General features: G+C 40.4%; 1 pseudogene; it reads left to right on the top strand.

Annotated features, from left to right (window-relative positions):
* Positions 1-3194: 3194 nt before the first annotated feature.
* LOC116091193 lies at positions 3195-16691 on the top strand (annotated as a pseudogene).
* The last annotated feature ends 1581 nt before the right edge of the window (positions 16692-18272 follow it).

Raw genomic sequence — 18272 nt, 5'->3', positions numbered from 1 at the left:
TGTTCTCAGGCATTTGAATACTTGGTCTCCATTTGGTGGCTGTTTGGGCAAGTCTTAGGAGGTATGGCCTTACTAATGGAAGCATGTCATTGGGGGCATGTTTTGAAAGCTAAAAGAATCACAGAATTTGAAGTTTACTCTCTCGGCTTCCTTCTGGTTGTTTTAGCTGTAAGCTTAGAGCAACATTATCTGCTTGCTGCCCTAGGCACTTTCTCACCATGATGAACTCTTATCCCTCTGGAATTATAAGCCAAATAAATCCATCCTTTTACCAGTTTCCTTGATAATGATGTTTTATCACAGCAATAGAGCAATAATATATATATATATATATATACCCTTTATACTTTTATGTAGTAGGTATTTTATCATGCTTTTCTCTTTTCCTCTGGAGATTTCTTTTCTCCTCTCATGCTTCATTTTCTAGTTTAATGAGCTGCCCCCACTCAACCACACACATGCATGCAAATCCATAAAAATTAAACCTAAAAGCTTGTGTGTTACTTTGCCTAACATAATGATCTCTAGTTCCATTAAGTTTCCTCCAAATCCTGTGATTTCAGCTATCTTTTCAATTCACTAAAATTCAATCATATATACACATACTTATGCATGCTTGGTACCTGCAAAATTCAGAAGAGGTGTCAGATCCCACAGGAACTGGAGTTACACATATTGCAGCAATAAACATGCATTGCAATCATGTCAGTAGTAGGACACAGGACACAGGGTCTTTTCAGTATTTGTCCAAGAGTGTTAAAGCTAGGCCATATAATAATTCTATACTTTGAAAACCTGTGTACCAATTTACACAGTGCTACACCACTTTCCATATGACCAGGGATACAAATAGGAAAGGAAGAAGTCAAATTATTTCTATTTGTAGAAAATGTAATCCTGTGTTTAAAAGTCTTCAGCAGAAAGCTCGGCAAAGTGCAATGATACAAATTCAACATTTAAAAATCAGCAGCTTTTCTAATGCCAATAAAGACATTTCTGAAAAAGAAATAAAGGAAATAAAAACCAATTTCAAATAACATTTTAAAAACTTAATAACAGGGTCTGGGAGATAGTTGAGTGGATAAAGCATTTGCTACACAAATGTGAGGACGAGAGTTCAGATTTCTAGTACCCAATGGTGAGTGAATATGCCTGTTCACCTATACTCTGGAGGGTTGGGGACTTGGCATCCTAGGGCTAAGTTGACTAGCTAGACAAGCCAAACCCTTCTTCCATGAATAAAGTGTAGATTTATCAAAGACACCCAACGTTAACATGTGGTCTCTACATACACATGCACACACATGTCCATACACCAATACATAGGTGCTCCTACATATATGAAAACACATTACACATACATATACATGCTATTCATACACACACACACACACACACACACACACACACACACACAAGGTGGGGTTAGGGGAACATAAGTAGGGAGGAAAAACTAAGGCAGGCTCCCTGAGATGCTGTCTTCTTGTTCCCAGAAGACCCTGCCAGGAGAAATAGCAAGAAAGTACATGGGTGATTATTTAGACAGGACCAATACTGTAAGGAAAGGACCCCTGAGCTCTATTAAATATCCATACCAGCATCTGATTAACTGACTTCCAGTCTCAAGCTTCTCCCATCCCAAACGTAGAAAGTTCTTATTTAGTTTTCAGTGAGGCTTGGCCTTTTGTCTTTCCTGGTCATCCAGGGAATACAAACAAGGGAATAAATGTGGCATTCTCCTAGATTACAATGGTCATTTCCATTACACACACACATACACACACACATACACACACAAAATCAATAAAAGAATATGTATGAAAGTGCTGTATTAAAAGTTTTTTGTTTGTATTCTGACAAAATGAATAAATTTTAAAAGCTTAAGAAAAGAAAATTAATTACTGGGTTAAATGTTACAAAATATTCTATTCAGTTATGTTCATTATTAAATTTACTATTTATAAAAGTCATTGCATTTGAACAATGTTATAATGCAGAGTTATTTAGGAAGCATTCCAAAGTATGTAGAATAATTCACAAAAATCTCAGCCAATCATAAATCTAGTAATCATCTTCAACATTTAATTTCAAATTGAAAATTTGAAATTTCTTTTAAATATTAGCATGTTTAAGGTAATCATTCATGTATATATAAACCACTGCTTGATTTACCTTTAATAGATTATCTGAACTAAACATAATCACTGTAACTTAAATTGAGAAAGCTATTTTGTGCTTATATTAGAATTGCTAATTTAATTTTCAGAAGGTGTTTATTATCTGAATTGATACCCATAACTTACTGTCCATTTTACCATACAGTAAGTTCTTCATGCCTAGCAGGATTATTCTGGTATAATTCAGTGTTGCCAAGATCTCAAAAGAACAACAGGAAATTCAGATAAGTGAGCCAAAACTTAAGATATATACTAGCATGGGGATATACAATGAACTACAAAATTGCCAAGAAGAGACGTTATACAAGATTGTAGGAAAAGAATGGGTTTCCTGGTGGTAGAAACCTTTAAAGTTGAAATTACTGGGATAAATTAGAGTTAAACAAAGAAAGGGGGTGATGAAGCATTCCAAGGAGAAAGAACATGCTCAAAGCACTAAGGCAATGACACAGAAATAATTAGATGATAGCAAAGTGTCCCTGTGCTTCTGAATGGTGCAAGGCTTCATGGCTGTGTAGCCAAAGGGAAACAGAAATCCTTCACAATACTCAACTATAGCACCTAAACAAACAAACAAACAAACAAACAAACACCTTTCATCCAGCAAGATCAAAAACTGCTCAAAGAAAACTGGCAAGGTGTGAAACAAGCAAGCCAAGTTTCTCTGTCAGTAAAATGTTGTCTTCATACACATCCTCAATTTTAGACTTTCTCAGTGTATCAACTGCTAAACAAACATGACCTTTCAAAGAATCAACTTGACTAAGGCTTTCAAAAATCATTCTGTGCAACTATGCAACAGCTGTGTCATTGGAATGAAAGTGAATGGCCCATGCAGAGCAACTAATATGAGCCATTACCCATATTGTGCCTTCAGGAGAGAATTATATGACCTTCCAAAAGCAATCCAAATATGTAAATGTTATAGAGACCCAGCATGTAAACTGTGACAAAGCAATAGTTTAAGGCCATCTGAGGAAGACACTTTCAACCTTCTCCCATTTGCACAAAGTACCCATGCATCATCTCCTGCTGCCAACGAATCAACAGCTACAGCTACTCCTCAGGTGAGTCCCATACCTTCTATATCTGTCCAAAAGGTCTTGAATTATTCCACATCTGACCAAGGAACTATAGAACCTTGCCAATCTACCCAAAGGTCTGCTGGACATTCCATATCTTCCCAGGAGACTCAAGGGCATTCTCTGTCTAACCCCAGGGGTTCTAGTACATTCACCATCTGCCAAAGGGCTTCAGGAAAATTTCTTCATCTCTCGCAAGGGTTCTTGCTCAAAGTGACTTGTCACTTTTTAAATCAGACATAAGAGCTACAAAACCTTCCCTATCTGTCCAAAATTCTGAGGGAAAGTCCACATCTGCACAAAAATCTCTAGGATTTGTGCCATTAGCCCAAGAGGATCTGACAATTTCTGTGTCTTTCAAAGCATCTAAAAATCCCTCTGACTCCAGTCTTTTTGCTGGAGAATATTTGCCATGTGTCTTAGGGTCCCAAGTACCATAAACACCTATGCACAGGTATCTAGAAATGTTACCATCTACCCAACGTTCTTTAGAACATTCAGCACCTTCCCCAGAAGCTTTGTCTGACTTCCAGTCTGCACAGAGAAAAATAGAACATTTGCCATCTGCCCAAGAGTTTCAGGAAGCTTTTACATCTTTACTAAGGTATTCGGGACATTTGCCCAACTTCCCAGGAGATCTGGAACTTTCCTCATTAGCACAAGGGATTTTAGGACATGTACCCCTGTGCTCAGGTGGCTCTGGAAACTTCTTCATGCTCACTTGGGTTTACAGGACCTTTGATGCCTTTGCAAAGGCCTCTGGATAGTTCCACAACTTCCCAGGTTACTGCTGCTACTTTACCAACTACCCAAGGGGCTGTAGCATGTTTGTTACCTCTCCCAAGCAAAGTGGGAACCTGCCAACCAGCAAAAGAGATGCTAGGACCTTTACCACCTAGACCCAAACCTCTTATAATTTCACCTTCAGTTGTTGTGGCTCCTGGACCCTTACCAGTGGCTCCAGAGCCTCTGGGCCTTTTTCCATCATCTCAGGAGACTTCACCAAATTTGCCACTTACCCAATGGCAACATGGAAGTCCTTCATCATCAGAAGGAAGTGTGGCACCTTTGTTTTCTGCCCAAGGGGCTGCTGGGCAATCCCTATCTGCACAACAGACTCTGGAACTCTCCACATCTACACAGGGAACTCTAAGACATTCTCTGTCTGGTCCAGGTGATATGGCACATTCCCTGTCTTCCCAGGGGACTAAAGGACCATTGCCATCGGGGGATGTGGATATGGGGATATATTTACATGTTCAGGCATCTCCAGGGCATCTGAAAAATGTCTCAGGTTTTACAAGACATGTGCTGTCTGACCAGTATCCTGTAGGAATTTCCTTACTTGCTCAAGGAAGTCTCACACATTTGTCATCTTTTCAAGTAGCTGAGGGACTTTCTCTGACAGTTCTGAAACTGTCTACCTTAGAAGAAACTATACAACCTTTGAAACAGCTGAAATGCCGCTAATGAACCCTTCTTCTTCCCAAGGGTCTGTAAGACATTTTCAATATGCCCAAGATGCTTTAGAACATTTGCTATCTAGCATAGGGTCTCTTAAACTTTCTGTGACTAATCAGGGGACTCAGATACTTTTAATATCTGCCTAAGAGGTTTATGAAACTTTGTCATCTAACCCTAAGGCTGTAGAAAGTTCTCTAGGCACAGGGGTCTGCAATTCTCACTGCCTACTCCAATGGCTCTTGAAATATGCTATCTTTCAAAGAGCCTGAAGAACTTTCCATGTTTGCACAGAGGTCTCTGGGTCTCTCATTATCTACCAAAGATGTTCCAGAATGCTGAGCACCTTCACTGGGGAATTTGAAAGCTTGCCAATCTGCCAATATGGTAACATACTTAGATGCCTGTCATGCACACTTTGTGTGACAGCAGTTTATGAGGCAAAAGCTTCATGGAAGCCAGTCTCCTGCATCATCTCCTTGGCATTCCCTAACTCAGAGGTTTAGCCGAGATACTTCCTTGCAAACTCGCGTGCTTGGTGCCCTTCAAGATATGATTCATTCATAATTAAATAAAATGGGAAGTTGCCTTCTGACTGGCACTCACTGATGTTCCAATATCCTAATCTTTGCTGAGCCAAACCTTGGCCTGGAATTTTGTAAAGAATGTTACCCATCCAGACTAATTGCCTTCAGTATTGTTAGTAGGGTATTGAAGCTTACAAAAAGGGAGACTTATCCCAGGGCAAGTTCAAGTAGAATCCTTATTCTCAGTCACGTACTGCAGCTGAACCACTCCTAGGAATTAGCAAGTAAGAGACTTGTCTCTACTAGCCCAGAAGATTAGCATAGTGGGCGTTTTACAATCAACTTTATCTGTTCCAAGGTTTCATGACCATATGCTATCTGCCAATGAGCCTGAAGAACTTTCCATATCTGCACTGGGGTCTCTAGGTCTTTCACTATCGATACAAGAGGCTCCAGAACCTTTAGCACTCTCACTAGGGAATTTGAAACTTTGCCAACATGACAAAGAGTGACTCAGAAATTTGACAAATTCACAAACTGTTCTGGAATCTTCTCCAATTATTTCAGGGACTCTAGGAGCTTTGTCATTTGTTCTGGAATTTCCTCATCAGCAGAAGAGACAGCAGAGCATTCACACCATGGTGAAGGAGTTATGGAATCTTCTTCCTTTCTGTCAAGAATTCAAGCATATATGGCCTTTGCCCAAAAGTCTTTAGAAAATTTCTTATCTGAAAAAGAGATTATGAATTCATTTACATCTTCTCAGGGATCAGTAGAATGTTTGTTTTTCTACCCAAGGAGCTGTGGAACTGTACAGGTCCAGAAAAGGGGAAATAGAAAATGTATCATCTCCTGAAAGGCCAGTGAAACCTCTCTTTGATTTACAGGAGCTTTTAAGACTTTATTGACCCAAGGTCCTCATCAACATTTAAAATCTGCCTCAGGGCCTCAGGGACCTCACCATCCTGACAGTAGCAATCAAACACCTTTTGTATCTCAAGATGTTGCAGCAAATTCAACAGGTATGCCAGGTGCTTAACAACCTGTCTCATTTACCCTACAAACTCTAGATCATTTGCAAACTGCTGAAGGACCTGTTGCATTATCTATATCAGATCCTTTACCATTTACCCAAGGTGCTCTAGGACCTTTGGTATCTTCTCTATGGTTTGTGGAATCATTAAAATTAGAACACAGAAAGCTTGGGCATTTGTCAAATCTGGGGAGAAATTGAGAAATTTCTCCATCTGACACAGGAGCCAAAGGAACTTCCATTCTGCTCCACATGTATCTTTTGCTACAAAGGCTTTGGTATCTTCTTCATCTTGCCAAGGATCTTAAGGCCATTTGCTAGTTACAAGAGAAGGTACAAAAGACTTACCCTATGCTTCAGATGCACAGGAACTTTCTTTGTGTACTCTACAAGTCTTAGAATCTTTGGTAACTATCCAAGGGCCATTGCAATATTCCATACCCTCCAAAAGGAATCTAGATATTAGATATTTTGCCATCTACATGAGGGGATTTGCCTTTAACAAGGACTCTTGAATATCACCATTGGCACAAAGGAAGCTAAAATCTTTGGTATCTACCCAAGGAGAAAGCAAAAATCCCAATCAAAAGAAGATAGTCTAGAACAGTATATATCAGTATCAAGACAATCATTGAGCATAATACAGGGGCTTTAGGGTTTACTTCATACATTCAGAGGAAGCCAGCAATATTGCCTTCTACACAAGGGGATGAGAAATATTCTCTGTATACTAGAGTGGCTATGGGGTTACCTGAACTAAAGCTAAGATTTTAGATAATTTACAATATGAGCATGGGCCTGTGAAAAGTTTCAATTCTTTTCAGGAGGCTTCTAGACATTTTATATCTATGTAAGATATTCTGAAATATTCACTATTTGCTACAGAGGCTCTGGTATCTTCTTTGTCTACCTAGAAAATGAAAAAAAAAAAACAAAATCAAAAACAAAAACAAAACCTTTGAGGTTACAGCATTTTTTTCTGTCCAATCACATTAGTGTAGTGACAAACACTGTCCAAAGAAAAGACATACATACAGGCTTAGGACAGCTTAAATATGCTGAGAGATCATAGGTGAGTCCTTAATATTCCTGTTTCTCTTGTCTGTCAGATGTTCATGGGCCAGAAGGCTAAAGACAGATCCTCCAATGTTTTGAAGTAAAGAACTGTCCAGGTGTTCAACAGTCTCTATCAATTGACTAAATTTTTGGAAGCTGTGTTAGGCTTCTTATATATTTTCAAATATTATCAGTCATTCTTAAATTTCTGATGGAGTTGAAAAATTACATAGTCCCCTAGGCAACCCAGGCTTTTACTTAGAGGGGATGGTATTCAAATGGCACAATCTAAAGCCAAGACATAGCCAGGTGCAGAATTATAGTCTTTTAAGTTAGGATAGAGGGCAGTGTTCAATTTTATTGACAAATATGTTGGACTGGGTATTAGATATATCTTATATCGTATAATTTACAATATGTTCATAGTTATGTTCAATTTATATTTTGAGAAAAAGTCTTTTTTTTTTAAATTAAACAGAAAGGTGAAATGTTGTAGTATTTTGTCTGTCCAACCACACTAGAGCAATGACAGCCCTGTGATTGGACAGGAATAGGGAGGCAGAGCTAAAAGTGTGGAAGTGGGAGAGGTCAGAGGAGAAGCAGGAGAAGCCAATAAGGAGGCAGAAGAACAGAAAGATGATCTTGATCACACATGGTTTTAACAGCCACAAGTAGCTAAGATTTTCACAAGGTTAGAATAATTGGGTTAAAGAATTTTCTTTATTAATTGGCTCTGAAATTATTGTATTGGCATCTGGTAAATTGTGATCTTATTGTTACATAAATCTAATTGAATAATTAAGCCTTAAGAGTCATGCTTCTACCAGGTAACTAGGTGCTAAGATGTGGGTATGTGGGGTATTACATGAAAGCAAGATGAACTCCCTAGCTGGGAGAAAATAGCCCAGCAATATCCATTGGGACATAGCCGGGACATAGTGCTGTGGCATGCCAGTACAAATATTAGAGTAGGAACATGTACTGGAGGGGCAGAAGAGATTGTGGGGTGATCATTTTTAATATTTCCCGCAACACTTTGGTATCTTCCCTGGAGAAAACAAAACCCTCATCATATGCACCAGGTGGTCAGAAACCTCCTCAAACAATGTCAGGGATTCTGCTAACACTGAGAAGTAATTAAGGGACTCTAGAACATTCTATGTCTGTCAGAGGACTCTGTGTTCTTTGTAATCTACCTCAGGATCTCTAGAGCATTCAGCATTTTTCCAACGGAAGCCAGGGAACTCATCATGCATGGTAGAATCTCAGGATATTTCACCATCTGTTTAAGGGGATACAGGATCTTTGCCATTTCTCACAAGGCCTACAAGATATTCACTATTTGAACAAAGATCTCAGGAATCTTCTTTATTAGTCTCAAGGTATCTAGAACATTTACGGTCTAACAAACTTTGTATATCTGCTCAGAGAACTCTGGGTCTTTCCTCATATACTCGATAGTCTCTAACAACATTCATCATCTTCCCAAAAGATTCTGGGACCATCCAAGTCTACCCACTGCACAGGTAAGTATTTGTCTTCTTTCTCAGATGATTTGGGAATGTCTCCATATGTCCCAAGGGCTACAGGAACATTGCCACATACTCCAAAGCCTTTTGGACTTCCCTTACCAACACAAGAAAGTCCAGCCTCTCCCCCATCTTCGCAAAAAGCTGTGGGATCTTCCCTATATTCACAAGCAACTCTGCAACAAAACAAATCAGCAAAAGGTTCTCTATTACTGTCACCATGTACTCAGGTGCCTGGACAACCTTCCCTCTATTCAGAAGCCACATGGTGACAGCCCATGTCAACTGAAGAATATTTGTCTTCTACCTCAGGCACTCAGGGTTATAAAGAAATTGATCATGCTGGGTGGTAGTAGCTCATGCCTTTAATCCCAGCACTTGGGAGGCAGAGGCAGGTGGATTTCTGAGTTCAAGGCCAGCCTGGTCTACAGAGTGAGTATCAGGACAGCCAAGACAACACAGAGAAACCCTGTCTTGAAACTCCCCCCAAAAAGAGAAAGAAAGAAACTGATCATTAGGTACTAGGAATTTTTCCAACTGCCCAAGTACCTTTGGTAATTTTCTTACCAGCACAAGGAATCTTCACAAGGGGATCTGGTTACTTCCCTATATACTCAGGTACTTTTAGGATCTTTGCCACCAGATTCTCAGATCAAAAGCATCTGAGAATTTCCTTATCTTCACAAGGAACTCTAGTATCTTGGCCATCTTCCCATTGGGCTTTGGGTCATTCCCGATCTACCTAAGGTTCTCTAAAACTGTCCATGTTTGAAGAAGGGACTAGAAACTGCCTCATCTTCTCAAAAAGACTTTCATACATCCAACTTCTTGCCAGGCAGTTATGAGACTTTTCCCATCCACCTAGCATGCTGTAAAATGTTCAATATTTTTACCAATACCTACTAGACCTTTCAAAACTAGCCAGAAGTCACAAGAAGCCTTTTTGTCTTCACCTGCAGATGTATGATATTACTAATCTGCACTAGATGCTCAGGAGCATCCTCTATCTATTCCAGGGTTTCAAGGACCTTTGCTATCCTCCAAAAATCCCAAGGAACTTTTCAGGACTACAGAGGGACCTTTGCCTGGGGACTGTTCTTTGTTCCCCAACCAAGGGAGTCAAGAAAATTCAGAATATTCCACAGGGATTTGGGGACAATACAAAAAGACCCAGAGTACTGTGGGGCCTTTCTCATGTGTGAGGGAGGTTGTTGAATCTTCCAAATATGCTCCAGGGACAATAGCAGCTTTTCCACCATCACCTTCAGAACTTGGTACACATTCACCTTTTTTATCCAATGTAGTGCAGAAACTTTTCTATCTGACCAACAGTATCTAGCACCTTTGAAATCAGCCCAGGGGATTCTGAAACTTTCCATCTCAGTCCAGGAAATGATGTGTACATCATAATCTGTTGGGGGGGGCTCTACTACATTCAGTACGTTTCCTAGCAGTTTCAGTAACATGAAAATTCCCCATTTACCTGAGGGACTTCAGGAACTTCCTGATTTGCTGAAGGGCTTCTGGAACTTTTTACATTATCACAAATAATTCCATCATCTTCTCAGTCTGAATAAGGGGTTGTCAAACCTTTCCGATCGGCAGAAAGGAACTCTGAAAATGTCCAAATCTAAACAAGAAACTCTTATGTACTCAGGTAACTAGGGTGCATTTCATGTTTGCATAAGCCACACTGAGACAGCCCACATCTTCAAAACTGAGTGCCAGAAACTTTGCCACCAAATCCAGGACCTCTGGGGTAAACTCCAAATCCTCAGTTACTCTTCAGATCTTTTTGCTATCTGATTAGAAGCCTCTGGCAATTTCTTTATATGCACAAGGAACTCTAGGATGTTAGTCATCTTCCTATAAGGCTTTGGGACATTGTCAGTCTGGCCAAGGGTCTCTAAAACTGTTCACATCTGAACAAGGGATGATAAAAAATGTTTCATCTCTTTAAAAGACTTTGAAACATACAACTTCATTTTAGGCAGCAATGAGACTTTCTCCATCTGCCCAACATGTTACACAATGTTCACCATCTTCCCCAAGAGACACTGGACATTTACTACCTAGGCAGAAATCTCAAGAATCCTTCACCAGCAGATGTAGGACCTTTTCTATCTGCACTAGGTACTCAGGAGCCTTCTCTATCTACTCCAGGTTTTCAGGGTCATTTGTTATCTTCGTAAAAGCCAAAGGAACTTACCATGGACAGGGAGGGAAGCTTGCCTGTGCAAAGTTCTTAGTACTCCAACCAAAGGAGTCAAGAAATTTCAGCGTATTCCACAGGGATTTTTGGGGCAATACAAACACACCTTGGGCCACTTGCCATTTGTGATGGAGGATATGTAATTTTCTTAATCTGATTCAGCAACTATAGGAGTTTTGCCATCCCCAGAACCTGATAAACATTCATCTTCTACCCAAGGTGGTACAGAAACTTTCCCATCTGACCAAGGGCATCTAGCACCTTTGTGATCAGTCCAGGGGCTTCTATAACTTTCCATCTCAGCCCAGGCAATGATACATACATCATAAAATTCTGAAGGAGTTCTTTGTCCTCTGGGACTTTCCTCCTAAGAACAATGGAGTCAGGTATTTTCTCATTCTGCTCAAGGAGATGTGGGTCCCTGCCTATGTACACAAGGGACTTTAGGACTGTCTATATCTACACAAAGAACTCTAGGATGTTTTACATCTATCCAAGGGCTTTCATGTCCTTCCCTACATAAACAAGGCACAGGAACACAGAACTTCTATACAGAGCACATTAGCACATTTACCATCTACCCTGGTGTTTCAGGGATATACCCACCATGCTCAAAAGATGACAGGAACTTTGAAATCTGTCCAACGGTCTCTGAGAATTTATATAAATGCACAAGGATCTCTAGAACATTTGCCATTTCCTGAGGTTACCTCAGGATATTCATTATCTGCACTAGGTACCCAATGACTCAAGGTATCTGATGACACATCTTTGCAACTTTCATTATCTGACCAAGTTACTCCTATACTTTCTTCCCAAAGCCTGTGAATCCTTTCCTTTCTGTTGAAAGGACTTCTGATCTCTCTAAACCTATACAAGGTACTCTATAACCTTCTGCTTCTTGCCAGGGACCACTTTAAAGTCTACACAAAGGTTTCAACAAACAAATCCACCTGCTTCAGACTCCTCAGGATTTATGCCTTCTTTCAAAGGTCTCATGGTAATTTCTGTATCTGGACAAGGGACTTGAGAATCTGTATCATCTATTCAAGTGAGTTTTGGACCTTCATTTTCTGTCCAAGAAGCTGGAGTACATTGGCTATCTTCCTAGGGCAATCTGGAAGATTCCATCTGTACATATTGCAAGCCAGGAATATCCAATGCTTCACCAGGAGATTTAGAAACTTCACCATCTACTCCAGTGAGTTTAGAATCTTCTCCATCTGGCCAAAAAGATTTTGGAGTGTCCCAACCTGTCTCTCTGTCTCTGAGGCCTCCCCTGTCTGCCCATGGCATTTTAGGAACATGATCATCTATCTGCACAGGAGACTGTGAAACTTTCACCAGATTCCATGGGGAGTATAGAACCTTTCTCATGTGCCCAAGATGACAGAGGTTTCAGGTCTTCTTGCCTGGGAACTCATCTTCCCAATTTTCCCAGAGCAGATTAAAATTATTGCTATCTGTCCAATGGAATTTCAAATCTGTCTGTCTACCTCAGAGTCTGTCGTAAATTTGATATCTGTATCAGGGGCTCCAGGACATTTAATTTTAGACTCCAAAATACTGGAGTCCTTTCCATATCATCCCAAAACAATTTGAGACTTTCCATACCTTCACAGAATTCTCTAGGATCTTCAATAACTCTCCAATTTTCTCAGAAATATTTTCCATCTTCCCATGATTCCCTAGGACCTACCTTATCTTCACCAGGTACTCTGTAATATTCCCTACCACATCAAGTGAGGTAGAAAATATCTGCACCTGCACAAGTGACTCTAGTACAGTCACCACCTCAGGAAGGGTATGAAGGAAATTCATCCTCTATCCAAGAAGCAATGCGACAGTGCTTAAAGCCATGCACACAAAGCACTCTGGAAATATCATGTTACCTAAGAGATTATAGAACTTTCATCACCTGTCCAAGATTCTCTCACATATCCACCAAGTCCAGAGGCAGTAGAACCTCTGCCATCTACCCAAACCATTTGTAAAGTCTTCATAATCTATGCCAAGGACTCTAGAATCTTTGCCATCTGTGCCAGGGGATCTGGGGCATTTTTAATCTGTTGAAGGTACACTGGACCTTTGGTATATTCTGGGAACACTAACATCTCTCCAGGAAACTCTGGAGAGTTCTCATTCAGCCCAAGGGTCTCAAGAACCTGTGCCATCTACCCAAGAGAATAGGGGAACTTCGTTTTCAACAGAGTTTCCTGGACTGTCCATTTGTGCACATGGTGACTTTATTCCTATCCTTTCTCATGAAGAGTGCCTGAGACATTCCCCTTATCAAAAGAAAACCCCTAGACTTTTCTACTCTACCATTAATATATTGAGATATGATTCATTCCTGAATGGGATATCAAATATTCCCTTTCCAAACTTAATACCTCAAAATATATCCCTTCTAACCAAACTAGGCCCACACATTCTAAGTATGCCAAAAAGGACTCAAGTTCTACCTCTACTCCTGAAAGTAGAGTCCCCTTCACCCCACAAAAAAGCACATCAGAATCAAGATTCAGATCTAGTACCATTCCTAAAAAAGTTCTCAGACTTCCTCCTTCTCCTCAAGGTGACATTAGATATTCTATATTGAAGAAAATATGATAGAGACATAGCTTTTTATACCAAGCAGGACTCAAATCAGTGCCACCAGAAGACAAAGGCTCAAAACTTTGCCATTCTTTCAAAGGTGGTGGAGGAAGAACTTCCAAATCTGACAAAGGGGTGCAAAACTTAAAACTGGGACCAATGGGAACTTCACCACTTCTGTTTCTGCCAAAGGAGGCCCCAGATCCCCACAATTTCATGAAGATGGCCTCAGACGTCCCCCACCTCCCCAAGGCATCAATAGATGGTCCAATTCTACCAAAATCAAATCAAAAAAGGCCCCTTTTGAACAAATGGAAACTCAAGCTTCCCTTTCAGAATGTGATGGTTGCAAAATATCTTTGTCAAAAAGCAGACATTCTTCATCTTCCAAAAAAATATAAGAAACCAAAAGCTACTCCCAATGAGGCATAGCATTTTCCATCTCTACAGAAGAGTATGTGGGAATGACTCCCATTCATGATGAGAGCCTCAAGCATTTCACCTCTCTCCATGGGACTCCCAGACATACTACTTTTACGAGGAGAAGACTAACAAATGTCCTGATACTCAGAGATGGAAAGATCTCCCATACTCATGGATTGGCAGGATTAATGTAGTAAAAATGGCCACGTTGCCTAAAGCAATCTACAGATTCAATGCAATCCCCACCAAAATTCAAACTCAATTCTTCATAGAGTTAGAAAGAGCAATTTGCAAATTCATTTGGAATAACACAAAAACCAGGAGAGTGAAAACTATTCTCAATAACAAAAGAACTTCTAGGGGAATCACCTGACCTCAAGCTGTATTACAGGACACTAGTGATTAAAAACTGCATGGTATTGTTACAGAGACAGGCAGGCAGATCAATGGAATAACTAAATCCCAGAAATAAATCCACACACCTATGTTCACTTGATTTTTGACAAAGGATCTAAAACCATCCAGTGGAAAAAAGACAGTATTTTCAACAAATGGTGCTGGTTCAACTGGCAGTCACCATGTAGAAGAATGTAAATGGATCCATTCTTATTTCATTGTACAAGGCTCAAGTCCAAGTGGATCAAGGACCTCCACATAAAACCAGATACACTGAAACTAATAGCAAAGAAAGTGGGGTTAGAGCCTCACATACATGGGTACAGGGAAAAATTTCCTGAACAGAACACCAATGGCTTATGCTCTAAGAACAACAATCGACAAATGAAACCTCATAAAATTGCAAAGCTTCTGTAAGGCAAAGAAAACTGTCAATAGGACAAAACAGCAACCAAAAGATTGGGAAAGGATCTTTACCAACCCTACATCCAATAGAGGGGTAATATTCAATATATACAAAGAACTCAAGAAGTTAGACTCCAGAGAACCAAATAACCCTATTAAAAAATGGAGTACAGAGCTAAACAAAGAATTCTCAACTGAGGAATACCAAATGGCTAAGAAGCACCTAAAGAAATGTTCAACATCCTTAGTCATCAGGGAAATCAAAACAACCCTGAGATTGTACCTCACACCAGTCAGAATGGCTCAGATCTAAAACTCAGGTGACAGCAGATGCTGGTGAGGATGTGCAGAAAGAGGAAAACTCTTCCATTGTTGGTCAGATTGCAAGCTGGCACAAACACTGTGGAAATCAGTATAGTAGTTCCTCAGAAGAACAGACATAGTACTACCTGAGGACCCAGCTATACTACTCCTGGGCATATACTCAAAAGATGCTTCAACATATAACAAAGACATGTGTTTCATTATGTTCATAGCAGCATTATTCATAATAGCCAGAATCTGGAAACAACCCAGATGTCACTCAACAGAGGAATGGATACAGAAAATATGATATATTTACACAATGTAGAACTATTCAGATATTGAAAACAATGACTTCATGAAATTCTTAGGCAAATGGATTGAACTAGAAAATATCCTGAGGTAACCCAGTCACAAAAGAACATATATGGTAAGTGGATATTAGCCCAAAAGTTCAGAATACCTAAGATATAATTCACAGACCACATGAAGCTCAAAAAGAAAGAAGACCAATGTGCATGCCTCAGTCCTTCTTAGAAGGAACAAAATACTCACAGGAGGAAACATGGAGAAAAATTGTGGAACAGAGACTGAAGGAAAGGCCATTCAGAGACTGCCCCACCTGGGGATCCATCCTATATACAGACACCAAACCAGACACTATTGTGGATGCCAAAGTGCTTGCTGACAGAAGCCTGATATAGCTGTCTCCTGAGAGGCTCTGCCAGAGCCTGGCAAATATAAAGGCAGATGCTTGCAACAAACCATTGGACTGAGCAAGGGGTCCCCAATGGAGCAGTTAAACAAAGGACTGAAGGAGTTAAAGGTGTCTGCAACCCCATAGGAAAAACAACATCATCAAACAACCAGAGCCCCCAGCACTCCCAGGTACTAAACCACCAACCAGAGTACACATGGAGCGAACCATGGCTCCAGTCAAATATATAGCAGAGGATGACCTTGTCACACGTCAATGTGAGGAGAGCCCCTTGGTCCTGTGAAGGCTCAATGCCTCAGCGTATGGGAATGCCAAGGCAGGGAGGTGGGAGTGAGTTGGTGGGTGGGAGAGTACCTTCATAGAAGCAGAGGGAGGTGGATGAGATAGGGGTTTCTAAAGGGGAAACTGGAAAAGGAGATAACAGTTTAAACATAAATAAATAAAATATCTAAGAAAAAAAGAAACAAATCTTCTGCAGATGAAGATGGCTTTGAGTCATCTTCAGATGGAAACAGTTCCCATCACGGTGTCAAATTTCATCATTACCCCAAAAGGATGTCAGCTACCCTATTTCTACTGAGAAGGGCTCAAAACATGTTCATTTTGTCCAAGAGAGAGGAAAAACTTCCATTAGTGCCAAAGTGTATCCCAAAGCTTTGGTTCTTGTTCTATTGGGGCTCAATATCTGATCAATTTCAAAAGGGAGTGCCACAAAATTCCCTGACATCCAAGGAAAATTCAGGCATAACGTATCTCAACCAAGTGCCATGAGATCTTCCCTCTCTTATCAAGGTAGAGACAAAGCATTCCAATAAGAATTGGGTTACCCTCTTTGGTACCCTTCACTATTAAGAGAACACAAGTATTCACATTTTGTTTGATGCAGTCTTCAAAGGACCCCACTGCAAAAGGGGAGCTTTAATTCTATCCCTTCTCCTAAAGGAGACATCGTACTTTCTCAGTCTGACCAGTGTGGACTCAGACTTTTCTTTCTCAACAAATGGACATCAGATATGTCCCCTGTTGCTTCACACAGCCTCAGCATGTTTCAGGCTGAAAGAAAAGTCCCTCTTAAATATCCCATTATGCAAACTATCTCAGAGATGCTCCTTATGACAAAACAGAATGCAAAAATTTGTCCTCTAATCAAGAGTGGGTCAGACCTACATGTTCTGCCATAAGAAAGCTCCAACTTACTCTTTTCCAAAGAGGCACCAGAGATTCCAAGCTTGGCAAAAGAAGCCCATTTCAACAGGAGAGATTGGACCCTATTCTCTCTTACCATGGCATCTTCAGCTCTTTTTATCCCACAAGCCACCCTCACATTTTCCCACTCTTTGCCCAATGTGAACAATAGGAGTTTAGAACTTTTTTTTCTCATCAACCATCTGCCAAACCTGTTTCCACTCCTAGCTTCCTCAAATGCACATTGAGGTATCAGATAGTACCCTGTGACTAAAAGAAGGTGTTTTCCTTCTGAATAAGAGTGTATTACAAATTTCTAGATAGAAGAACAAGCTATACAATTTTCCTATGGAGAATAACATGTGCTTCTTCTGACCAATGTGGCCCTAGACCTGCTTCATCTGACCTAATGGGTGACAAACCAACTCACTCTTTCTGAGGTGCACTGACTGCTTCTTATTCTGATCCTCTGACCTCATGACCTCTGTCCAAAGAAAGGGTCCCTGTGCCTAAGATCCTAGAGCCTAAGAGTAGCCAGTAAATACCTAAACCTATAATGTATGTCTTAAACTTGGTCAGCAGAAACAAGAAGGCCATGTCCTTTACGTTCAGAAGTAAGCAGCTGATTTATCAGGACACCTAGCTGGGAACTGCCTCCTAGCATGTTGGAGATTAATTACACAGCTGGCTGGCCTGCATGATATGGATGTTCTAGGTTGCCATGAAGACTGCATAAGGAATGCTCAGGCCTTCTCTACTCCCCTAATTGATCTTCTCCTGCCACTCAGGAGACTTTTGGATCTTTCTGTTTTCCCCAACATAGTATGAGACTTTCTGCCACTAAAGAATGGTATCCTTAATAGCTCCTGCATGTGGACACCTCAAACATTCTCATTCTGTCCAAGGGTCCTCTAAACTGTGATTCTGACAAAAGGACCTCAGATATATTCTTTCAGAACAAGGAAGAGTCACACTTTTCTTAAGGCTTGAAGTGGAGCTCAAATCATTCTCAAGACCTCAAGGGGTCCTCCCTCAGGCATACTCTGTCTAAATTAGAAGCCAAATGTTCTCCAGTCGTTCTCAAATAGGCTTCAAACCTAATTCTTCAGAACCACAGACTTTCCAAACTGCTGTATGGACCAAGGGGTCTTCTGATCTGTCCATTCA

Source organism: Mastomys coucha, chromosome X (genome assembly GCF_008632895.1).
Source record: "Mastomys coucha isolate ucsf_1 chromosome X, UCSF_Mcou_1, whole genome shotgun sequence".
NCBI lineage: Eukaryota > Metazoa > Chordata > Mammalia > Rodentia > Muridae > Mastomys > Mastomys coucha.
This window is presented reverse-complemented; position numbering and strand designations above follow the sequence as displayed.